Source organism: Vicia villosa, unplaced genomic scaffold (genome assembly GCF_029867415.1).
Source record: "Vicia villosa cultivar HV-30 ecotype Madison, WI unplaced genomic scaffold, Vvil1.0 ctg.006315F_1_1, whole genome shotgun sequence".
NCBI lineage: Eukaryota > Viridiplantae > Streptophyta > Magnoliopsida > Fabales > Fabaceae > Vicia > Vicia villosa.
Window position 1 is genome coordinate 55152 of NW_026706764.1, and position 24589 is coordinate 79740.

General features: G+C 36.7%; 1 long non-coding RNA gene across 1 annotated transcript; it reads left to right on the forward strand.

Moving 5' to 3' along the window:
• Window positions 1-5510: 5510 nt before the first annotated feature.
• On the forward strand, window positions 5511-5971 carry LOC131642982 (uncharacterized). The gene is made up of 3 exons (XR_009296107.1): window positions 5511-5592; window positions 5684-5779; window positions 5865-5971. It is a non-coding gene; the product is annotated as an uncharacterized LOC131642982 (long non-coding RNA).
• The last annotated feature ends 18618 nt before the right edge of the window (window positions 5972-24589 follow it).

Below are 24589 nucleotides of genomic sequence, written 5' to 3' on the forward strand. Positions count from 1 at the left end.
ATTCTGAACAAAACAACTCATATTAACTTGCTGAAACTCTGTTCTATTCAAAGCTCAGAATCTTCATCTTCATCAAAGCTCACTACATTGCTGTTGTAATATATTAGTGAGATTAAGCTTAAACGTTAAGAGAAATATCACAGTTTGTGATTATAGCTTTTAAGAAGCAATTGTAATACTCTTAGAATTGATTACATTAAGTTGTAAGGAACTAGAGTGATCGTGTGGATCAGAATACTCTAGGAAGTCTTAGAGGTTATCTAAGCAGGTTGTAACTAGAGTGATCGTGTGGATCAGAATACTCTAGAAAGTCTTAGAGGGTATCTAAGCAGTTGTTCCTGGAGTGATCAGTGTGTGATCAGAAGACTCTGGAAGACTTAGTTGCTGACTAAGTGGAGAACCATTGTAATCCGTGCGATTAGTGGATTAAATCCTCAGTTGAGGTAAATCATCTCTGCGGGGGTGGACTGGAGTAGTTTAGTTAACAACGAACCAGGATAAAAATAACTGTGCAATTTATTTTATCTGTCAAGTTTTTAAAGCTACACTTATTCAAACCCCCCCCTTTCTAAGTGTTTTTCTATCCTTCAATTAGCCCTTATGAAAGATATGCTACCAGAGGATAATGTTCTTCCCAATCGAACGTATGAAGCCAAAAAGATGTTGTCCTCTATTGGCATGAGCTATGATAAGATACATGCATGTCCAAACAATTGCGTTTTGTTTCGAAACGAGTATGCAGCATTGAATGAGTGTCCTAAATGTGGTGCCCCTCGATATAAGAAAAAGTTGTCTCCTACTAAAGTCTTATGGTATTTTCCTATAATTCCGAGATTTAGACGCATGTATCGTAGTGAGACCGATTCAAGACACTTGACTTGGCATGCAGATGAAAGAATTATTGATGGAAAGTTGCGACATCCGGCAGACTCACCACAATGGATGAAAGTTGATACTGATTATCCTGAATTTGGAAAAGAAGCAAGAAACCTTCGGTTGTCATTGTCTACTGATGGAATGAACCCGCATGGTATTCAAAGTATCTCGCATAGCACATGGCCTGTGATTCTTATGATCTATAACCTACCTCCGTGGCTATGTATGAAGCGTAAGTACATGATGTTATCTATGCTAATTTCTGGGCCTAAACAACCAGGGAATGACATAGACGTATACTTGGCACCGTTAATCGAAGATTTAAAGTTTTTGTGGGACAACGGTGTGGAGGTTTACGATGGGTATAGGAAGGAAAGTTTCAACTTGAGGGCGATGTTGTTTGGAACAATTAATGATTTTCCAGCATACGGAAATCTATCCGGGTACAGCAATAAAGGTCAAAAGGCGTGTCCCGTTTGTGAAGATGAAACCGATACGACACGATTGGAGCTTTGTCAGAAGAATGTCTTTCTCGGCCATCGTAGATTCTTAAATTCTAATCATCACTACCGTGGGTGGAGAAAAGCATTCAACGGAAAGGCCGAACATGGTACAGCCCCGCCTTTTTTGTCAGGTGATCAAATTTTTGAAAAGGTGAAAGATGTGAGCACTCAGTTTGGCAAGCCTTTTGCACATTCACTTGTCAAGGGTGGGTGGAAGAAGAAGTCCATTTTTTTTGAACTTCCATATTGGAAGTCGTTCTATGTAAGACATTTCCTGGATGTTATGCATATTGAAAAAAATGTATTTGACAGCGTCATAGGTACGTTACTCAATATACAAGTAAAGTCTAAGGATGGCCTTAACATAAGGAAGGACATGGTAAACATGGGAATGAGAACTGAATTGGGACCTGTGACGAAAGGAAGACGAACATATCTGCCACCTGCTGTTTACACTATATCTAGAAAGGAGAAGAAAACATTGTGTAAGTTCCTCAGTGAAGTTAAAGTTCCAGAAGGCTACTCTTCAGATATTAGAAGACTTGTGTCCATGAAAGACCTCAAGTTAAAGAGTTTGAAGACGCATGATTGTCATGTTATAATGGAACATTTTTTACCAATAGGTATACGTTCTATTCTGCCAGAAAAAGTAAGAAGTGCAATAACTAAGCTGTGTTTCTTCTTCAGGTCAACTTGCAGTAAGGTGGTCGATCCCGCGATCTTACCAACATTGCAAAAAGAGATAGTTGTTACTTTATGTGATCTTGAAATGTATTTTCCTCCCTCGTTTTTTGACATAATGGTTCATCTAGTCGTTCATCTTGTGAAAGAGACACAATTGTGCGGACCAGCTTATATGAGATGGATGTACCCTGCTGAACATTATATGAAAATATTAAAAGGGTACGTGAAAAACAGAAGTCGGCTGGAGGGTTGTATTGCCGAACGATACGTTGTTGAAGAAGCGGTTGAGTTTTGTACTGAATATCTGTCAAATGTTCAATCAATTGGACTCCCCAAATCTCATATTGTCGGAAAAAAAGAAGGAAAAAGGCTAATTGGAAATAAAGTTGTGACAGGATCAATGGTCGAACGGGATCAAGCGCACTTGTATGTTCTGCACAATGAGATTGAGGTTGAGCCGTATGTTGAAATGCACAAGGTTGTTCTCCGAGATTTAAATCCAAATAGAAATGAGAACTGGATAGTACGAGAGCACAATCGAAGTTTCATACCGTGGTTTAGGGATCATATTTATTCGAAGTATCGTTCAGATCCTGCTTCAGTAACAGAAAGGTTGAGATGTTTAGCTTATGGTCCAACTGTAATTGTGCTTTCTTATAGCGCATACGCTATTAATGGATACACATTTTATACCAAAGAACAGGATGATAAAAGTACTATGCAAAATAGTGGTGTTACCTTGGTAGCTGAAGCAATGCACATATCAAGTGCGAATGACTTAAATCCGAAATTTGCAAATTTGTCATATTTTGGGGTTATCGAGCGCATTTTGGTGTTTGATTACGCGAAGTTTCAGATTCCTGTATTTGGTTGCAAGTGGGTTGAAAATAATAGTGGCATACGAATGGATAAGTCAGGATTTTTGCAAGTGGATCTCAATAGGGTAGGGTACAAAGATGAGCCTTTCATTCTAGCCTCTCAAGCTAAACAAGTGTTCTATGTCAATGATCCGACAAGTACGAAATGGTCTATAGTGCTTTTATCTAACAAAATAGTTGATGAAAACATTGAAGATCAAGGTGATATTGGTGTTGGCATTGAATCTTGTACAAGAAACGATCAAAATGAGAATGAATCTTGTACTAGAAATGATCATAATGAGGGTATTTGGAACAATCCAACCGTCCGCGTTGTTAAGAGACGCGTAGAACACAATCCTACCAAGAAAAAAAAGAGACGTTAGTGATAAAGGTAATAGTATACATATTCCGACTAATTTGTTTTATTCAATTTGTACCGATTGTTTTAATCAATAGTATAGTACTTATTCAATTTTGGTGCATATTCTCGTTTTGTACATAACTTTTGAACCATGTATCCGTTTGTTGACTTCTTTACATGTAACTATACTATTTTGACGATTCCGGAGCTGCTCGTGCACTTATCTTTACATTTCGGGACTGTTTTTTTATCGGTTTTGCTTCTGCCCGTAATCAAAAGTCGGGCTTAGGGTCTGAATTTCGGAAAACCGACTTTATTTTTGAGTCCGTGGGGACGTTTTACCATAGCCATGTAAATTTCGTTCAATTCCGACAACTTTCTTTTTTGACGCTTAATTAAACTGTCTTTAATTAAATCAAATGTTTTTTAATATATGAATGATTTTTTAATGTAAATGAATTACAGGAGACCTTGTCGCAATCGGCATCCACCGGTGAGGGGAGCGTACTTAGTAGAGCACTAGATGCTCCTGAGTATCCCGGTCGGGTGAGGGGTAAGGGTCATGGTGTGACTCCAACCTCTTTTTACAAGAGTCCTAGGAGAAGATCAAATCTTACCAATGAAGAAGTGTTGCAAAAGTTGCAGGAATTGCAAGCACAAGTCTCTGAATTGCAAAGAGATAAAGAGATGTATATGAGAGAAAAGTGCAACACTTCATCGGTGAAAGAAACTAGTGATAAGGCTAGTATCAACTGTCAAAGGAAATTTCCCGAGGTAATTATAAATTTTTTTCCTTTCAAATTGTTCTATTTTATTAATGATAATGACTGTATATTTACTATTGGTTTAGGGCATTTCATCTTGCCAACTATACTTATCGTCACCGAATTATCGACTAGTTGGCAAGGGAAAAGTGCACAACACTTTGGGATATTTACTTCACCATAGACCGCTCCTGGATGGACACCTGAAAGTATCGGTGGATGTTGTAGTAGATCATGATGCGATGCTACCGGTACCTGACATGGTCTCAGAGACGACATTGCTGCGAGATGCAATAGGATCATTTGTTGCATGGCCCTCGGAGCTCATTACCATTAGTGATGAGGTATATTGAAAACGATTATGAATCATTTAGTTTTCGAATGTCAATTCTAAACCGTTTATTAATTATTTTTTACATTTTAATTTTAGACTGCTCCTATAAAACCCGCAATTAAGGGTAAAGGGATTTTACAGGAAGAGGAGTCTGTTGCATCACTAAAAGAGGTACATTTAAAGTTTTAATATAAAATCTGAATCTAAATCTGCATGATTTTATATTTTACCTAACTTATATGAGTTTTAGGCATCCGCTCGGGAGTCACAACAAGTGACGCAGCAAGTTCGTACCGTACCACCCACTGGTCCTCCGAAGCCAGCGGGAAAAAAAGGCGGTGCTTTTGTGCCTCGATACTGGTCGACGCTCGCAACAATGGTTGATATGTCCGATTTGAAGGATGGTGCTTTACGTGAAATCGATATGGATGAAAGTGTCTTCGGTGTTGAATTCAAGTCACTTATTACAATTGATGACTTGGAGGAGATTTTTAGGCATGATCAACTAGGCGTCACTAACATGCACTCATACATCCGGTAATATTCACTCATCCGATATATTATTTAATTAGTCCCACAATATAATTTATTTACACATTTCAATGAAAATAATCTAATATTTATTATGTTTTTATTTAAGGTTGTTGTATGACAGAGTGTTGCGCGGGAATCCATTGTCTAACAGATTCCGTTTCGTGTCTTCCGCCCATTGCAGCGGAATGGCAATTGCTTCGGAACCAGAATCAGTTAGACAGCGCTTAGTCGATAGATTCATGTCCATCGGCAATACAGAAAGTCTGCATCTTTGGGCGTATAATACCCGACCAGTAGGGTTAGTTTCTCATTCTTTGTTCATCTAATCTCTGTTTCTTTTGTGTATAGCAAAATTTTCATATAACCTATTGTTTTAATTTATAGAGCACACTGGTTGCTGCTTGCTATCAACCCTATAAGGGAAGTCGTGTATTATCAGAATTCGGTAAATGGTGAATGGACCAATTATCCGGCTATGAAGGACATCGTTGATTTGTAAGTGGGATCGTTCTAAATATATATTCGTGTATATTTATATATTTACTTATTTGTGGGATTGATCTAAACATATGCTTTTATATATTTGTTAATTAGATCAATATAAGTGTTCCGAAGTCAACGGGACGCACAGGTATCCCGAACTAAATCTAACAACATTACTTGGATCCAAGTGCAGGTACATTATTTTTCACAATTTTGCTTATAATATATTTATGCTACTTGATAAAACAAGACAACTATAGAATCTTATTTGTTTTTCTATGTAGTGTCCGCAACAGCGAAACAGTTACGATTGCGGATACTTTGTATTGAGGTTTATGAAAGAAATCCTTCAGGCAAATCAATTAGAGATTCCGCTCACGGTATGAATTTATAACTTAAGATAATTTCATATAATTTATTACATTTAACTAAATGTATCATTCATATTATGTTTTTGTTTTGTAGTACCTTGACGAATTTCGTGCTGCTGGGTACCCGAGACTTAAGTTGGAAGAAATAAAAGAGGATTTGTGTCAATTTTATATTAAGCGCTTTTTCATGTAGGATTTGTGTCGATTTGAACTATAATATTATTGATGTTGTAATGATGTATATATATAATTTTGGATATTATAATGGTATTATATTAGTATATATATTGTCTTACTGATGGCTGAAATAATATCGTCGAAAATAAATTACAGGTCGAAAATATTACAGGTTGAAAACATATTACAGGTCGAAAATATTACAGGTCGACTGGGAGGATTAAATTACAGGCTGCACATTAAAATACCTCATTTAGCAACGTTAGCGCTTTTAAAAAGCGCTCTTAAAGGTTCACCTACTAAAGCGCTTCTTTGTAAAAGCGCTGCCAAAGATTAATAAAAAAGCATAAAAAATAAAAAAAAACGCAACATACGAAAGCGCTTTTGGAAAAGCGCTCTTATAGGGGGGGCTATCAGAGCGCTTTTTCCAGAAAAAAGCGCTCTTAAAGCCCACCCTATAAGAGCGCTTTTCCAAAAGCGCTTTCGTATGTTGCGTTTTTTTTTATTTTTTACTCTCACAGGGGGGCTATCACAGCGCTTTTCTGGAAAAAGCGCTCTTAAAGGGGGGCCTACCAGAGCGCTTTTTCCAGAAAAGCGCTCTTAAAGGGGGGGCCTACAAGAGCGCTTTTTCCAGAAAAGCGCTCTTATAGGGGGGGCCTACCAGAGCGCTTTCTTAAGCGCTTTTGTTACCTTTGCCAGCGCAACCTTTCACAGCGCTTTTAAGCGCTTTTAAAGCCCATAAAAAGCGCTTTTAAAGCCCTTCCGTGTTGTAGTGCATACATTTGTTTTTGGTTTTCAATACTTGTTGATTCACAATTCTTTGGTTTATTAGTTTTGATTCTTTGATTTATTTGACATTGTTTGAGGACAAACAAAGTTTCAGGTTGGGGAGAGTTTGATAAGTGCCAAAATGTCGATGTTTTGAGTATGTAAATAGTGGCACTTATCGATACTTTTGTTAATACCGTTTGAATAATTCCCCGTTTTATGTATAAATACGTATACTTTGTGAATAGTTGTATTTTCATATACTTTTATACCATTTGATAGTTTTTCCTTTGTTTTTATAGGTATTCATGCTTATTGGAGCCTTGAGGAATAAAGTGTCAAAGGCACGGCTTCGATTTTGCAATTTTGGTGAAAGCCCGCTTAGCCACCGTCAAGCGGACTTCCAAAGACTCAAAATAAGGATGACGAAAATCATCATTTTGGTTTCCATTCATTCATTATTGGATAGAGCATTGAATAAGCTTTCCAACGCTTCGAACCGGGCGCAATTCGGAGTTACGGTTCTCGAGTTATGGCGAAAAATCTGATTTTTAGCAGACTCCGCTAAGCGGAGGGGGGTCCGCTTAGCGGAGCTCCAGCGGAGCAAATCAGCGTCTGAATGCAATTTTGAGTCCGCTGAGCGGAGGGGGTCCGCAGAGCGGACCTGCTAAGACAGCAGCTCGTTAAAAGGGGCCAAAATCACATTTTTAGGTCATGGGTTGGGTATTTTTGAGTCCCAACACCATCATTTCCATTCTTAGAGTAGAATTGGCTTAGAAAACAACTTCGGAGGTTGCATAAGGATGATCGGGGGTGGATTGAGCGTCGAACGGAGCTGACAAACCGGGAGATCTTCGGTTCATTTCTCTTCTTCTTTGTGTATTTCTCTTTGGTTGGGTTTTGTTTGTATATTTACTTGAATCTTATGTATATTTACCGATTATAATGTTATATTTAACTTGCTTTACGAATCTGTGTTGATGTTATCCTGGATTTTTGCTCTACGCTGGGGATTTGGGGTGCTTTAGAGATAAACTTCTTGAATCCTTATCTAGGATGATTATCTGTTGGTTCTGAACTCTAGAGATAGATTTAGAGCTAGCATTCACTGTGGGTATCTGTTCTTAATGCTTTTGTGTTTGAGCGGCGCGCGAGAGATCGCCGATGCGGGAATACGAATGTTCTCGCGACTTCGCGTTAGAGATAACCTTAGTTGTGAGATGATCTCGTTTGTGCTCCAGAGATGGACGCTTAGGTTGAGTATAACGGGTTGGTAAGTCTATGTTTGTGAAGAGTGAATATATTTACATTCCTGATAAGTTATTTCTCTTCTAAGAATGTGTTTATTCTTTTCCTGTCTATATCTTTGTTTACTTTTTGCTCATCAAACCCAAGCTCGAAACCGTAGAAACTGTTGAATGGCATCTCTCCATCTCTGTGGACGATAATTCCCGGATCAGTATTTCCAAATCTTGTTTGTTGCTTGCCTTATACTGAATTCAACAAAATGGCGCCGTTGCCGGGGATGGTTGTGATTGCATCGCAATAGTTTCAGTTGTCTTGAGCTTTGTATATATCGTATATATTGTATAGTTTCACTGGTATATATACTTACTTGTGCATATTTACTTGTTTATGTTCACCATATAGTTTTACTTGTATATGTTACATACTAGTATACTTTTGTTGGTGAATGTTGGTGAAACATGTTGATCTCGGATTAGCTCTTTACTTACAAATCTTCACTTTTTAACTTGTGAATCCAACATTCACCAATTTTTCTCTTTGTGTATGTTAATATTTATATGTGTTTCATGTTTGCATATATGTGTTTGCTCTTGTACATATTTGTATATTTGTGTTTTCTTTCATGTTCGTATAATTGTTGTATATATTTGTACCCGTAACGTTTGTTGAGTGTTTTGGTTAGGACACTTTCTTTAAGCTTGTGCGGTGAGACGTCACCATGGCATGACGAGAGGAGGCTACTTTCCAAACACCGAAACAATAAAGGCGTCGAGCTAACGACGTAAAACAAGCGCTTCTTGGGAGGCACCCCAATGGTTGTAAATATTGTTTATATTTCTGTTTATGAGTTATTTAGGTGAAGTGGTGAGTGATTGGAACAACAGATCCTGTTCTGATTTTTCTGGTTTCTGCTATGTCCGCTAAGTGGAGCATAGCTCGCTAAGCGAGCATAGCAGAATTTTGTTTTTCTGCTCTGTACCAGTGGGGTTCCCATTCCACCTGGTTCACTCATTTTTCCCACTTTCACCAAGGCTAATTATTAGTGTATAGTAGTTTGTTTTTCTAATTCTTTTGTGGTTGTTTGTACTCAAATTTTGTTCGGTAATTCGAAGATTTTTGAGGTGATTTTCCAAAGCTTGAGTGTTTCAACTTGCGGATGTATGGTAGGATATTGTTTTTGAAGTTGTATCATTCAAGGTACTCATTTATCGCTTTCTATAGCATAACATGTTTAAGAAACTTTTCATTTGTACAATTACCATGCCATTCATTCTTTTGCATTACTTGCTTATTGATTGAATCACTTTAGTTCCCAAACCATAAATGTGAGGAAGCTTTCCATTATTTACATATGTTGGAGGCCACAATCTTTGTTTTAACTGGATTTTATTATGCTTAATCATTTGTTTATGTTGATTTTATGAAAGCATGAAAAGGATCAAGGCATTTTGTTTCATTTTGAGCACAACCACCATAACCAAATAGTCAATTCACCTTGTGAGTGTGTGATCATTTGTTAACCCTTTTGAGCTTTTTGTCAATGTCCACGTTGTTTTTGCTAAATACTTATCTTTGAGTGTTTAGTTCTCATTTTTGCATGGATGATTGATTCTTTGTTTTCTTGAACCCTCAACCATGATTTTTGGTATGAATTTTTACCTTGCCTTAGAAAGTAGGGAGTATTCATATGATGGTGTGGTTGAGTTCAAGTTGGGGAGAGAAATGGTTGCTACTTATGTGGTTGTTGCTATGAGGTTGAAAAGAAAGAAAAAAAAAGAAAAAAAAGTGAAAAGAAAAGAAAGAAAAAAAGAGAAAAAGTTTTGAAAAACAAAAAGAAAAGAGAAGCGAATAATTGTGCTAATAAGTATTGTGATTGGTTTGAGAAACTTGTGGTTAAGGAAGAAGTTTAATCGAGATTTTGTTGCTTAGAACTTTGTGGATTGATCACTCCCTTAGGTTTAGGCAAGTTTTTGTTTCGATTAGCCTTAGGACATATCCCTTGTTTGTTAACCAAGCCACATTACAACCTTGAAAATTCCTTGTGATTCTTGCTTTTGTATCTTCAATGTGATTTTTGGATGAATGCATAATTTAATCTTTTGTTTGCAAGATTGTTGGATGAGTGTTAAAAGTCCTTCACCTTTGTGTGTTCTTCATCCATTGATGAATTTTTGCTAGGTGTGATTCATGATGTGAGCATGTATTGTGTTAGAATGTTTTGTATGCTTTTTGTATTTAGGATTCGTTTCGTTTTTATGTTGTCGTTGTAGTATAGTGGTAAGTATTTACTTTGTTTATACGTTTTTGTATTAAGCCATACATTTGTTTTTGGTTTTCAAAACTTGTTGATTCACAATTCTTTGGTTTATTACTTTTGATTCTTTGATTTATTTGACATTGTTTGAGGACAAACAAAGTTTCAGGTTGGGGAGAGTTTGATAAGTGCCAAAATGTCGATGTTTTGAGTATGTAAATAGTGGCACTTATCGATACTTTTGTTAATACCGTTTGAATAATTCCCCGTTTTATGTATAAATACGTATACTTTGTGAATAGTTGTATTTTCATATACTTTTATACCATTTGATAGTTTTTCCTTTGTTTTTATAGGTATTCATGCTTATTGGAGCCTTGAGGAATAAAGTGTCAAAGGCACAGCTTCGATTTCGCAATTTTGGTGAAAGCCCGCTTAGCCACCGTCAAGCGGACTTCCAAAGACTCAAAATAAGGATGACCAAAATCATCATTTTGGTTTCCATTCATTCATTATTGGATAGAGCATTGAATAAGCTTTCCAACGCTTCGAACCGGGCGCAATTCGGAGTTACGGTTCTCGAGTTATGGCGAAAACAAAATCTGATTTTTAGCAGACTCCGCTAAGCGGAGGGGGGGTCCGCTGAGCGGAGCTCCAACGGAGAAAATCAGCGTCTGAATGCAATTGAGTCCGCAGAGCGGAGGGGGTCCGCTAAGCGGACCTGCTAAGACAGCAGCTCGTTAAAAGGGGCCAAAATCACATTTTTAGGCCATGGGTTGGGTATTTTTGAGTCCCAACACCATCATATCCATTCTTAGAGTAGTATTGGCTTAGAAAACAACTTCGGAGGTTGCATAAGGATGATCGGGGGTGGATTGAGCGTCGAACGGAGCTGACAAACCGGGAGATCTTCGGTTCATTTCTCTTCTTCTTTGTGTATTTCTCTTTGGTTGGGTTTTGTTTGTATATTTACTTGAATCTTATGTATATTTACCGATTATAATGTTATATTTAACTTGCTTTACGAATCCGTGTTGATGTTATCCTGGATTTTTGCTCTATGCTGGGGATTTGGGGTGCTTTAGAGATAAACTTATTGAATCTTTATCTAGGATGATTATCTGTTGGTTCTGAACTCTAGAGATAGATTTAGAGCTAGCATTCACTGTGGGTATCTGTTCTTAATGCTTTTGTGTTTGAGCAGCGCGCGAGAGATCGCCGACGCGGGAATACGAATGTTCTCGCGACTTCGCGTTAGAGATAACCTTAGTTGTGAGATGATCTCGTTTGTGCTCCAGAGATGAACGCTTATGTGAGAGATACGTGATGACATGGATGAGTATCGTAGGTTGAGTATAACGGGTTGGTAAGTGTATGTTTGTGAAGAGTGAATATATTTACATTCCTGATAAGTTATTTCTCTTCTAAGAATGTGTTTATTCTTTTCCTGTCTATATCTTTGTTTACTTTTTGCTCATTCAAACCCAAGCTCGAAACCGTAGAAACTGTTGAATGGCATCTCTCCATCTCTATGGACGATAATTCCCAGATCAATATTTCCAAATCTTGTTTGTTGCTTGCCCTATACTGCATTCAACAAAATGGCGCCGTTGCCGGGGATGGTTGTGATTGCATCGCAATAGTTTCAGTTGTCTTGAGCTTTGTATATATCGTATATATTGTATAGTTTCACTGGTATATATACTTACTTGTGCATATTTACTTGTTTATGTTCACCATATAGTTTTACTTGTATATGTTACATACTAGTATACTTTTGTTGGTGAATGTTGGTGAAACATGTTGATCTCGGATTAGCTCTTTACTTACAAATCTTCACTTTTTAACTTGTGAATCCAACATTCACCAATTTTTCTATTTGTGTATGTTAATATTTATATGTGTTTCATGTTTGCATATATGTGTTTGCTCTTGTACATATTTGTATATTTGTGTTTTCTTTGATGTTCGTATAATTGTTGTATATATTTGTACCCGTAACGTTTGTTGAGTGTTTTGGTTAGGACACTTTCTTTAAGCTTGTGCGGTGAGACGTCACCATGGCATGACGAGAGGAGGCTACTTTCCAAACACCGAAACAATAAAGGCGTCGAGCTAACGACGTAAAACAAGCGCTTGTTGGGAGGCACCCCAATGGTTGTGAATATTGTTTATATTTCTGTTTATGAGTTATTTAGGTGAAGTGGTGAGTGATTGGAACAACAGATCCTGTTCTGATTTTTCTGGTTTCTGCTATGTCCGCTAAGTGGAGCATAGCTCGCTAAGCGAGCATAGCAGAATTTTGTTTTTCTGCTCTGTACCAGTGGGGTTCTCATTCCACCTGGTTCACTCATTTTTCCCACTTTCACCAAGGCTAATTATTAGTGTATAGTAGTTTGTTTTTCTAATTCTTTGGTGGTTGTTTGTACTCAAATTTTGTTCGGTAATTCGAAGATTTTTGAGGTGATTTTCCAAAGCTTGAGTGTTTCAACTTGCGGATGTATGGTAGGATATTATTTTTGAAGTTGTATCATTCAAGGTACTCATTTATCGCTTTCTATAGCATAACATGTTTAAGAAACTTTTCATTTGTACAATTACCATGCCATTCATTCTTTTGCATTACTTGCTTATTGATTGAATCACTTTAGTTCCCAAACCATAAATGTGAGGAAGCTTTCCATTATTTACATATGCTGGAGGCCACAATCTTTGTTTTAACTGGATTTTATTATGCTTAATCATTTGTTTATGTTGATTTTATGAAAGCATGAAAAGGATCAAGGCATTTTGTTTCATTTTGAGCACAACCACCATAACCAAATAGTCAATTCACCTTGTGAGTGTGTGATCATTTGTTAACCCTTTTGAGCTTTTTGTCAATGTCCACGTTGTTTTTGCTAAATACTTATCTTTGAGTGTTTAGTTCTCATTTTTGCATGGATGATTGATTCTTTGTTTTCTTGAACCCTCAACCATGATTTTTGGTATGAATTTTTACCTTGCCTTAGAAAGTAGGGAGTATTCATATGATGGTGTGGTTGAGTTCAAGTTGGGGAGAGAAATGGTTGCTACTTATGTGGTTGTTGCTATGAGGTTGAAAAGAAAGAAAAAAAAAAGAAAAAAAAGTGAAAAGAAAAGAAAGAAAAAAAGAGAAAAAGTTTTGAAAAACAAAAAGAAAAGAGAAGCGAATAATTGTGCTAATAAGTATTGTGATTGGTTTGAGAAACTTGTGGTTAAGGAAGAAGTTTAATCGAGATTTTGTTGCTTAGAACTTTGTGGATTGATCACTCCCTTAGGTTTAGGCAAGTTTTTGTTTCGATTAGCCTTAGGACATATCCCTTGTTTGTTAACCAAGCCACATTACAACCTTGAAAATTCCTTGTGATTCTTGCTTTTGTATCTTCAATGTGATTTTTGGATGAATGCATAATTTAATCTTTTGTTTGCAAGATTGTTGGATGAGTGTTAAAAGTCCTTCACCTTTGTGTGTTCTTCATCCATTGATGAATTTTTGCTAGGTGTGATTCATGATGTGAGCATGTATTGTGTTAGAATGTTTTGTATGCGTTTTGTATTTAGGATTCGTTTCGTTTACATGTTGTCGTTGTAGTATAGTGGTAAGTATTTACTTTGTTTATACGTTTTTGTATTAAGCCATACATTTGTTTTTGGTTTTCAAAACTTGTTGATTCACAATTCTTTGGTTTATTACTTTTGATTCTTTGATTTATTTGACATTGTTTGAGGACAAACAAAGTTTCAGGTTGGGGAGAGTTTGATAAGTGCCAAAATGTCGATGTTTTGAGTATGTAAATAGTGGCACTTATCGATACTTTTGTTAATACCGTTTGAATAATTCCCCGTTTTATGTATAAATACGTATACTTTGTGAATAGTTGTATTTTCATATACTTTTATACCATTTGATAGTTTTTCCTTTGTTTTTATAGGTATTCATGCTTATTGGAGCCTTGAGGAATAAAGTGTCAAAGGCACAGCTTCGATTTCGCAATTTTGGTGAAAGCCCGCTTAGCCACCGTCAAGCGGACTTCCAAAGACTCAAAATAAGGATGACCAAAATCATCATTTTGGTTTCCATTCATTCATTATTGGATAGAGCATTGAATAAGCTTTCCAACGCTTCGAACCGGGCGCAATTCGGAGTTACGGTTCTCGAGTTATGGCGAAAACAAAATCTGATTTTTAGCAGACTCCGCTAAGCGGAGGGGGGGTCCGCTGAGCGGAGCTCCAGCGGAGAAAATCAGCGTCTGAATGCAATTGAGTCCGCAGAGCGGAGGGGGTCCGCTAAGCGGACCTGCTAAGACAGCAGCTCGTTAAAAGGGGCCAAAATCACATTTTTAGGCCATGGGTTGGGTATTTTTGAGTCCCAACACCATCATATCCATTCTTAGAGTAGTATTGGCTTAGAAAACAACTTCGGAGGTTGCATAAGGATGATCGGGGGTGGATTGAGCGTCGAACGGAGCTGACAAACCGGGAGATCTTCGGTTCATTTCTCTTCTTCTTTGTGTATTTCTCTTTGGTTGGGTTTTGTTTGTATATTTACTTGAATCTTATGTATATTTACCGATTATAATGTTATATTTAACTTGCTTTACGAATCCGTGTTGATGTTATCCTGGATTTTTGCTCTATGCTGGGGATTTGGGGTGCTTTAGAGATAAACTTATTGAATCGTTATCTAGGATGATTATCTGTTGGTTCTGAACTCTAGAGATAGATTTAGAGCTAGCATTCACTGTGGGTATCTGTTCTTAATGCTTTTGTGTTTGAGCGGCGCGCGAGAGATCGCCGACGCGGGAATACGAATGTTCTCGCGACTTCGCGTTAGAGATAACCTTAGTTGTGAGATGATCTCGTTTGTGCTCCAGAGATGAACGCTTATGTGAGAGATACGTGATGACATGGATGAGTATCGTAGGTTGAGTATAACGGGTTGGTAAGTGTATGTTTGTGAAGAGTGAATATATTTACATTCCTGATAAGTTATTTCTCTTCTAAGAATGTGTTTATTCTTTTCCTGTCTATATCTTTGTTTACTTTTTGCTCATTCAAACCCAAGCTCGAAACCGTAGAAACTGTTGAATGGCATCTCTCCATCTCTATGGACGATAATTCCCAGATCAATATTTCCAAATCTTGTTTGTTGCTTGCCCTATACTGCATTCAACAAAATGGCGCCGTTGCCGGGGATGGTTGTGATTGCATCGCAATAGTTTCAGTTGTCTTGAGCTTTGTATATATCGTATATATTGTATAGTTTCACTGGTATATATACTTACTTGTGCATATTTACTTGTTTATGTTCACCATATAGTTTTACTTGTATATGTTACATACTAGTATACTTTTGTTGGTGAATGTTGGTGAAACATGTTGATCTCGGATTAGCTCTTTACTTACAAATCTTCACTTTTTAACTTGTGAATCCAACATTCACCAATTTTTCTATTTGTGTATGTTAATATTTATATGTGTTTCATGTTTGCATATATGTGTTTGCTCTTGTACATATTTGTATATTTGTGTTTTCTTTCATGTTCGTATAATTGTTGTATATATTTGTACCCGTAACGTTTGTTGAGTGTTTTGGTTAGGACACTTTCTTTAAGCTTGTGCGGTGAGACGTCACCATGGCATGACGAGAGGAGGCTACTTTCCAAACACCGAAACAATAAAGGCGTCGAGCTAACGACGTAAAACAAGCGCTTGTTGGGAGGCACCCCAATGGTTGTGAATATTGTTTATATTTCTGTTTATGAGTTATTTAGGTGAAGTGGTGAGTGATTGGAACAACAGATCCTGTTCTGATTTTTCTGGTTTCTGCTATGTCCGCTAAGTGGAGCATAGCTCGCTAAGCGAGCATAGCAGAATTTTGTTTTTCTGCTCTGTACCAGTGGGGTTCTCATTCCACCTGGTTCACTCATTTTTCCCACTTTCACCAAGGCTAATTATTAGTGTATAGTAGTTTGTTTTTCTAATTCTTTGGTGGTTGTTTGTACTCAAATTTTGTTCGGTAATTCGAAGATTTTTGAGGTGATTTTCCAAAGCTTGAGTGTTTCAACTTGCGGATGTATGGTAGGATATTATTTTTGAAGTTGTATCATTCAAGGTACTCATTTATCGCTTTCTATAGCATAACATGTTTAAGAAACTTTTCATTTGTACAATTACCATGCCATTCATTCTTTTGCATTACTTGCTTATTGATTGAATCACTTTAGTTCCCAAACCATAAATGTGAGGAAGCTTTCCATTATTTACATATGCTGGAGGCCACAATCTTTGTTTTAACTGGATTTTATTATGCTTAATCATTTGTTTATGTTGATTTTATGAAAGCATGAAAAGGATCAAGGCATTTTGTTTCATTGTGAGCACAACCACCATAACCAAATAGTCAATTCACCTTGTGAGTGTGTGATCATTTGTTAACCCTTTTGAGCTTTTTGTCAATGTCCACGTTGTTTTTGCTAAATACTTATCTTTGAGTGTTTAGTTCTCATTTTTGCATGGATGATTGATTCTTTGTTTTCTTGAACCCTCAACCATGATTTTTGGTATGAATTTTTACCTTGCCTTAGAAAGTAGGGAGTATTCATATGATGGTGTGGTTGAATTCAAGTTGGGGAGAGAAATGGTTGCTACTTATGTGGTTGTTGCTATGAGGTTGAAAAGAAAGAAAAAAAAAAGAAAAAAATGTGAAAAGAAAAGAAAGAAAAAAAGAGAAAAAGTTTTGAAAAACAAAAAGAAAAGAGAAGCGAATAATTGTGCTAATAAGTATTGTGATTGGTTTGAGAAACTTGTGGTTAAGGAAGAAGTTTAATCGAGATTTTGTTGCTTAGAACTTTGTGGATTGATCACTCCCTTAGGTTTAGGCAAGTTTTTATTTCGATTAGCCTTAGGACATATCCCTTGTTTGTTAACCAAGCCACATTACAACCTTGAAAAGTCCTTGTGATTCTTGCTTTTGTATCTTCAATGTGATTTTTGGATGAATGCATAATTTAATCTTTTGTTTGCAAGATTGTTGGATGAGTGTTAAAAGTCCTTCACCTTTGTGTGTTCTTCATCCATTGATGAATTTTTGCTAGGTGTGATTCATGATGTGAGCATGTATTGTGTTAGAATGTTTTGTATGCTTTTTGTATTTAGGATTCGTTTCGTTTACATGTTGTCGTTGTAGTATAGTGGTAAGTATTTACTTTGTTTATACGTTTTTGTATTAAGCCATACATTTGTTTTTGGTTTTCAAAACTTGTTGATTCACAATTCTTTGGTTTATTACTTTTGATTCTTTGATTTATTTGACATTGTTTGAGGACAAACAAAGTTTCAGGTTGGGGAGAGTTTGATAAGTGCCAAAATGTCGATGTTTTGAGTATGTAAATAGTGGCACTTATCGATACTTTTGTTAATACCGTTTGAATAATTCCCCATTTTATGTATAAATACGTATACTTTGTGAATAGTTTTATTCTCATATACTTTTATACCATTTGATAGTTTTTCCTTTCTTTTTATAGGTATTCATGCTTATTGGAGCCTTGAGGAATAAAGTGTCAAAGGCACGGCTTCGATTTCGCAATTTTGGTGAAAGCCCGCTTAGCCACCGTCAAGCGGACTTCCAAAGACTCAAAATAAGGATGACCAAAATCATCATTTTGGTTTCCATTCATTCATTATTGGATAGAGCATTGAATAAGCTTTCCAACGCTTCGAACCGGGCGCAATTCGGAGTTACGGTTCTCGAGTTATGGCGAAAACAAAATCTGATTTTTAGCAGACTCCGCTAAGCGGAGGGGGGTCCGCTGAGCGGAGCTCCAGCGGAGCAAATCAGTGTCTGAATGCAATTTTGAGTCCGCTGAGCGGACCTGCTAAGACAGCAGCTCGTTAAAAGGGGCCAAAATCACATTTTTAGGTCATGGGTTGGGTATTTTTGAGTCCCAACACCATCATTTCCATTCTTAGAGTAGAATTGGCTTAGAAAACAACTTCGGAGGTTGCATAAGGATGATCGGGGGTGGATTGAGCGTCGAACGGAGCTGACAAACCGGGAGATCTTCGGTTCATTTCTCTTCTTCTTTGTGTATTTCTCTTTGGTTGGGTTTTGTTTGTATATTTACTTGAATCTTATGTATATTTACCGATTATAATGTTATATTTAACTTGCTTTACGAATCTGTGTTGATGTTATCCTGGATTTTTGCTCTATGCTGGGGATTTGGGGTGCTTTAGAGATAAACTTCTTGAATCCTTATCTAGGATGCTTATCTGTTGGTTCTGAACTCTAGAGATAGATTTAGAGCTAGCATTCACTGTGGGTATCTGTTCTTAATGCTTTTGTGTTTGAGCGGCGCGCGAGAGATCACCGACGCGGGAATACGAATGTTCTCGCGACTTCGCAATAGAGATAACCTTAGTTGTGAGATGATCTCGTTTGTGCTCCAGAGATGAACGCTTATGTGAGAGATACGTGATGACATGGATGAGTATCGTAGGTTGAGTATAACGGGTTGGTAAGTGTATGTTTGTGAAGAGTGAATATATTTACATTCCTGATAAGTTATTTCTCTTCTAAGAATGTGTTTATTCTTTTCCTGTCTATATCTTTGTTTACTTTTTGCTCATTCAAACCCAAGCTCGAAACCGTAGAAACTGTTGAATGGCATCTCTCCATCTCTATGGACGATAATTCCCAGATCAATATTTCCAAATCTTGTTTGTTGCTTGCCCTATACTGCATTCAACAAAATGGCGCCGTTGCCGGGGATGGTTGTGATTGCATCGCAATAGTTTCAGTTGTCTTGAGCTTTGTATATATCGTATATATTGTATAGTTTCACTGGTATATATACTTACTTGTGCATATTTACTTGTTTATGTTCACCATATAGTTTTACTTGTATATGTTACATACTAGTATACTTTTGTTGGTGAATGTTGGTGAAACATGTTGATCTCGGATTAGCTCTTTACTTACAAATCTTCACTTTTTAACTTGTGAATCCAACATTCACCAATTTTTCTCTTTGTGTATGTTAATATTTATATGTGTTTCATGTTTGCATATATGTGTTTGCTCTTGTACATATTTGTATATTTGTGTTTTCTTTCATGTTCGTATAATTGTTGTATATATTTGTACCCGTAACGTTTGTTGAGTGTTTTGGTTAGGACACTTTCTTTAAGCTTGTGCGGTGAGAAGTCACAATGGCATGGCGAGAGGAGGCTACTTTCCAAACACCGAAACAATAAAGGCGTCGAGCTAACGACGTAAAACAAGCGCTTGTTGGGAGGCACCCCAATGGTTGTGAATATTGTTTATATTTCTGTTTATGAGTTATTTAGGTGAAGTGGTGAGTGATTGGAACAACAGATCCTGTTCTGATTTTTCTGGTTTCTGCTATGTCCGCTAAGTGGAGCATAGCTCGCTAAGCGAGCATAGCAGAATTTTGTTTTTCTGCTCTGTACCAGTGGGGTTCCCATTCCACCTGGTTCACTCATTTTTCCCACTTTCACCAAGGCTAATTATTAGTGTATAGTAGTTTGTTTTTCTAATTCTTTTGTGGTTGTTTGTACTCAAATTTTGTTCGGTAATTCGAAGATTTTTGAGGTGATTTTCCAAAGCTTGAGTGTTTCAACTTGCGGATGTATGGTAGGATATTATTTTTGAAGTTGTATCATTCAAGGTACTCATTTATCGCTTTCTATAGCATAACATGTTTAAGAAACTTTTCATTTGTACAATTACCATGCCATTCATTCTTTTGCATTACTTGCTTATTGATTGAATCACTTTAGTTCCCAAACCATAAATGTGAGGAAGCTTTCCATTATTTACATATGCTGGAGGCCACAATCTTTGTTTTAACTGGATTTTATTATGCTTAATCATTTGTTTATGTTGATTTTATGAAAGCATGAAAAGGATCAAGGCATTTTGTTTCATTTTGAGCACAACCACCATAACCAAATAGTCAATTCACCTTGTGAGTGTGTGATCATTTGTTAACCCTTTTGAGCTTTTTGTCAATGTCCACGTTGTTTTTGCTAAATACTTATCTTTGAGTGTTTAGTTCTCATTTTTGCATGGATGATTGATTCTTTGTTTTCTTGAACCCTCAACCATGATTTTTGGTATGAATTTTTACCTTGCCTTAGAAAGTAGGGAGTATTCATATGATGGTGTGGTTGAATTCAAGTTGGGGAGAGAAATGGTTGCTACTTATGTGGTTGTTGCTATGAGGTTGAAAAGAAAGAAAAAAAAAAGAAAAAAATGTGAAAAGAAAAGAAAGAAAAAAAGAGAAAAAGTTTTGAAAAACAAAAAGAAAAGAGAAGCGAATAATTGTGCTAATAAGTATTGTGATTGGTTTGAGAAACTTGTGGTTAAGGAAGAAGTTTAATCGAGATTTTGTTGCTTAGAACTTTGTGGATTGATCACTCCCTTAGGTTTAGGCAAGTTTTTGTTTCGATTAGCCTTAGGACATATCCCTTGTTTGTTAACCAAGCCACATTACAACCTTGAAAAGTCCTTGTGATTCTTGCTTTTGTATCTTCAATGTGATTTTTGGATGAATGCATAATTTAATCTTTTGTTTGCAAGATTGTTGGATGAGTGTTAAAAGTCCTTCACCTTTGTGTGTTCTTCATCCATTGATGAATTTTTGCTAGGTGTGATTCATGATGTGAGCATGTATTGTGTTAGAATGTTTTGTATGCTTTTTGTATTTAGGATTCGTTTCGTTTACATGTTGTCGTTGTAGTATAGTGGTAAGTATTTACTTTGTTTATACGTTTTTGTATTAAGCCATACATTTGTTTTTGGTTTTCAAAACTTGTTGATTCACAATTCTTTGGTTTATTACTTTTGATTCTTTGATTTATTTGACATTGTTTGAGGACAAACAAAGTTTCAGGTTGGGGAGAGTTTGATAAGTGCCAAAATGTCGATGTTTTGAGTATGTAAATAGTGGCACTTATCGATACTTTTGTTAATACCGTTTGAATAATTCCCCATTTTATGTATAAATACGTATACTTTGTGAATAGTTTTATTCTCATATACTTTTATACCATTTGATAGTTTTTCCTTTCTTTTTATAGGTATTCATGCTTATTGGAGCCTTGAGGAATAAAGTGTCAAAGGCACGGCTTCGATTTCGCAATTTTGGTGAAAGCCCGCTTAGCCACCGTCAAGCGGACTTCCAAAGACTCAAAATAAGGATGACCAAAATCATCATTTTGGTTTCCATTCATTCATTATTGGATAGAGCATTGAATAAGCTTTCCAACGCTTCGAACCGGGCGCAATTCGGAGTTACGGTTCTCGAGTTATGGCGAAAACAAAATCTGATTTTTAGCAGACTCCGCTAAGCGGAGGGGGGGTCCGCTGAGCGGAGCTCCAGCGGAGCAAATCAGCGTCTGAATGCAATTTTGAGTCCTGAGCGGAGGGGGTCCGCTAAGCGGACCTGCTAAGACAGCAGCTCGTTAAAAGGGGCCAAAATCACATTTTTAGGTCATGGGTTGGGTATTTTTGAGTCCCAACACCATCATTTCCATTCTTAGAGTAGAATTGGCTTAGAAAACAACTTCGGAGGTTGCATAAGGATGATCGGGGGTGGATTGAGCGTCGAACGGAGCTGACAAACCGGGAGATCTTCGGTTCATTTCTCTTCTTCTTTGTGTATTTCTCTTTGGTTGGGTTTTGTTTGTATATTTACTTGAATCTTATGTATATTTACCGATTATAATGTTATATTTAACTTGCTTTACGAATCTGTGTTGATGTTATCCTGGATTTTTGCTCTATGCTGGGGATTTGGGGTGCTTTAGAGATAAACTTCTTGAATCCTTATCTAGGATGCTTATCTGTTGGTTCTGAACTCTAGAGATAGATTTAGAGCTAGCATTCACTGTGGGTATCTGTTCTTAATGCTTTTGTGTTTGAGCGGCGCGCGAGAGATCACCGACGCGGGAATACGAATGTTCTCGCGACTTCGCAATAGAGATAACCTTAGTTGTGAGATGATCTCGTTTGTGCTCCAGAGATGAACGCTTATGTGAGAGATACGACATGGATGAGTATCGTAGGTTGAGTATAACGGGTTGGTAAGTGTATGTTTGTGAAGAGTGAATATATTTACATTCCTGATAAGTTATTTCTCTTCTAAGAATGTGTTTATTCTTTTCCTGTCTATATCTTTGTTTACTTTTTGCTCATTCAAACCCAAGCTCGAAACCGTAGAAACTGTTGAATGGCATCTCTCCATCTCTATGGACGATAATTCCCAGATCAATATTTCCAAATCTTGTTTGTTGCTTGCCCTATACTGCATTCAACAAAATGGCGCCGTTGCCGGGGATGGTTGTGATTGCATCGCAATAGTTTCAGTTGTCTTGAGCTTTGTATATATCGTATATATTGTATAGTTTCACTGGTATATATACTTACTTGTGCATATTTACTTGTTTATGTTCACCATATAGTTTTACTTGTATATGTTACATACTAGTATACTTTTGTTGGTGAATGTTGGTGAAACATGTTGATCTCGGATTAGCTCTTTACTTACAAATCTTCACTTTTTAACTTGTGAATCCAACATTCACCAATTTTTCTCTTTGTGTATGTTAATATTTATATGTGTTTCATGTTTGCATATATGTGTTTGCTCTTGTACATATTTGTATATTTGTGTTTTCTTTCATGTTCGTATAATTGTTGTATATATTTGTACCCGTAACGTTTGTTGAGTGTTTTGGTTAGGACACTTTCTTTAAGCTTGTGCGGTGAGACGTCACCATGGCATGACGAGAGGAGGCTACTTTCCAAACACCGAAACAATAAAGGCGTCGAGCTAACGACGTAAAACAAGCGCTTGTTGGGAGGCACCCCAATGGTTGTGAATATTGTTTATATTTCTGTTTATGAGTTATTTAGGTGAAGTGGTGAGTGATTGGAACAACAGATCCTGTTCTGATTTTTCTGGTTTCTGCTATGTCCGCTAAGTGGAGCATAGCTCGCTAAGCGAGCATAGCAGAATTTTGTTTTTCTGCTCTGTACCAGTGGGGTTCCCATTCCACCTGGTTCACTCATTTTTCCCACTTTCACCAAGGCTAATTATTAGTGTATAGTAGTTTGTTTTTCTAATTCTTTTGTGGTTGTTTGTACTCAAATTTTGTTCGGTAATTCGAAGATTTTTGAGGTGATTTTCCAAAGCTTGAGTGTTTCAACTTGCGGATGTATGGTAGGATATTGTTTTTGAAGTTGTATCATTCAAGGTACTCATTTATCGCTTTCTATAGCATAACATGTTTAAGAAACTTTTCATTTGTACAATTACCATGCCATTCATTCTTTTGCATTACTTGCTTATTGATTGAATCACTTTAGTTCCCAAACCATAAATGTGAGGAAGCTTTCCATTATTTACATATGCTGGAGGCCACAATCTTTGTTTTAACTGGATTTTATTATGCTTAATCATTTGTTTATGTTGATTTTATGAAAGCATGAAAAGGATCAAGGCATTTCGTTTCATTTTGAGCACAACCACCATAACCAAATAGTCAATTCACCTTGTGAGTGTGTGATCATTTGTTAACCCTTTTGAGCTTTTTGTCAATGTCCACGTTGTTTTTGCTAAATACTTATCTTTGAGTGTTTAGTTCTCATTTTTTCATGGATGATTGATTCTTTGTTTTCTTGAACCCTCAACCATGATTTTTGGTATGAATTTTTACCTTGCCTTAGAAAGTAGGGAGTATTCATATGATGGTGTGGTTGAATTCAAGTTGGGGAGAGAAATGGTTGCTACTTATGTGGTTGTTTCTATGAGGTTGAAAAGAAAGAAAAAAAAAAGAAAAAAATGTGAAAAGAAAAGAAAGAAAAAAAGAGAAAAAGTTTTGAAAAACAAAAAGAAAAGAGAAGCGAATAATTGTGCTAATAAGTATTGTGATTGGTTTGAGAAACTTGTGGTTAAGGAAGAAGTTTAATCGAGATTTTGTTGCTTAGAACTTTGTGGATTGATCACTCCCTTAGGTTTAGGCAAGTTTTTGTTTCGATTAGCCTTAGGACATATCCCTTGTTTGTTAACCAAGCCACATTACAACCTTGAAAAGTCCTTGTGATTCTTGCTTTTGTATCTTCAATGTGATTTTTGGATGAATGCATAATTTAATCTTTTGTTTGCAAGATTGTTGGATGAGTGTTAAAAGTCCTTCACCTTTGTGTGTTCTTCATCCATTGATGAATTTTTGCTAGGTGTGATTCATGATGTGAGCATGTATTGTGTTAGAATGTTTTGTATGCTTTTTGTATTTAGGATTCGTTTCGTTTACATGTT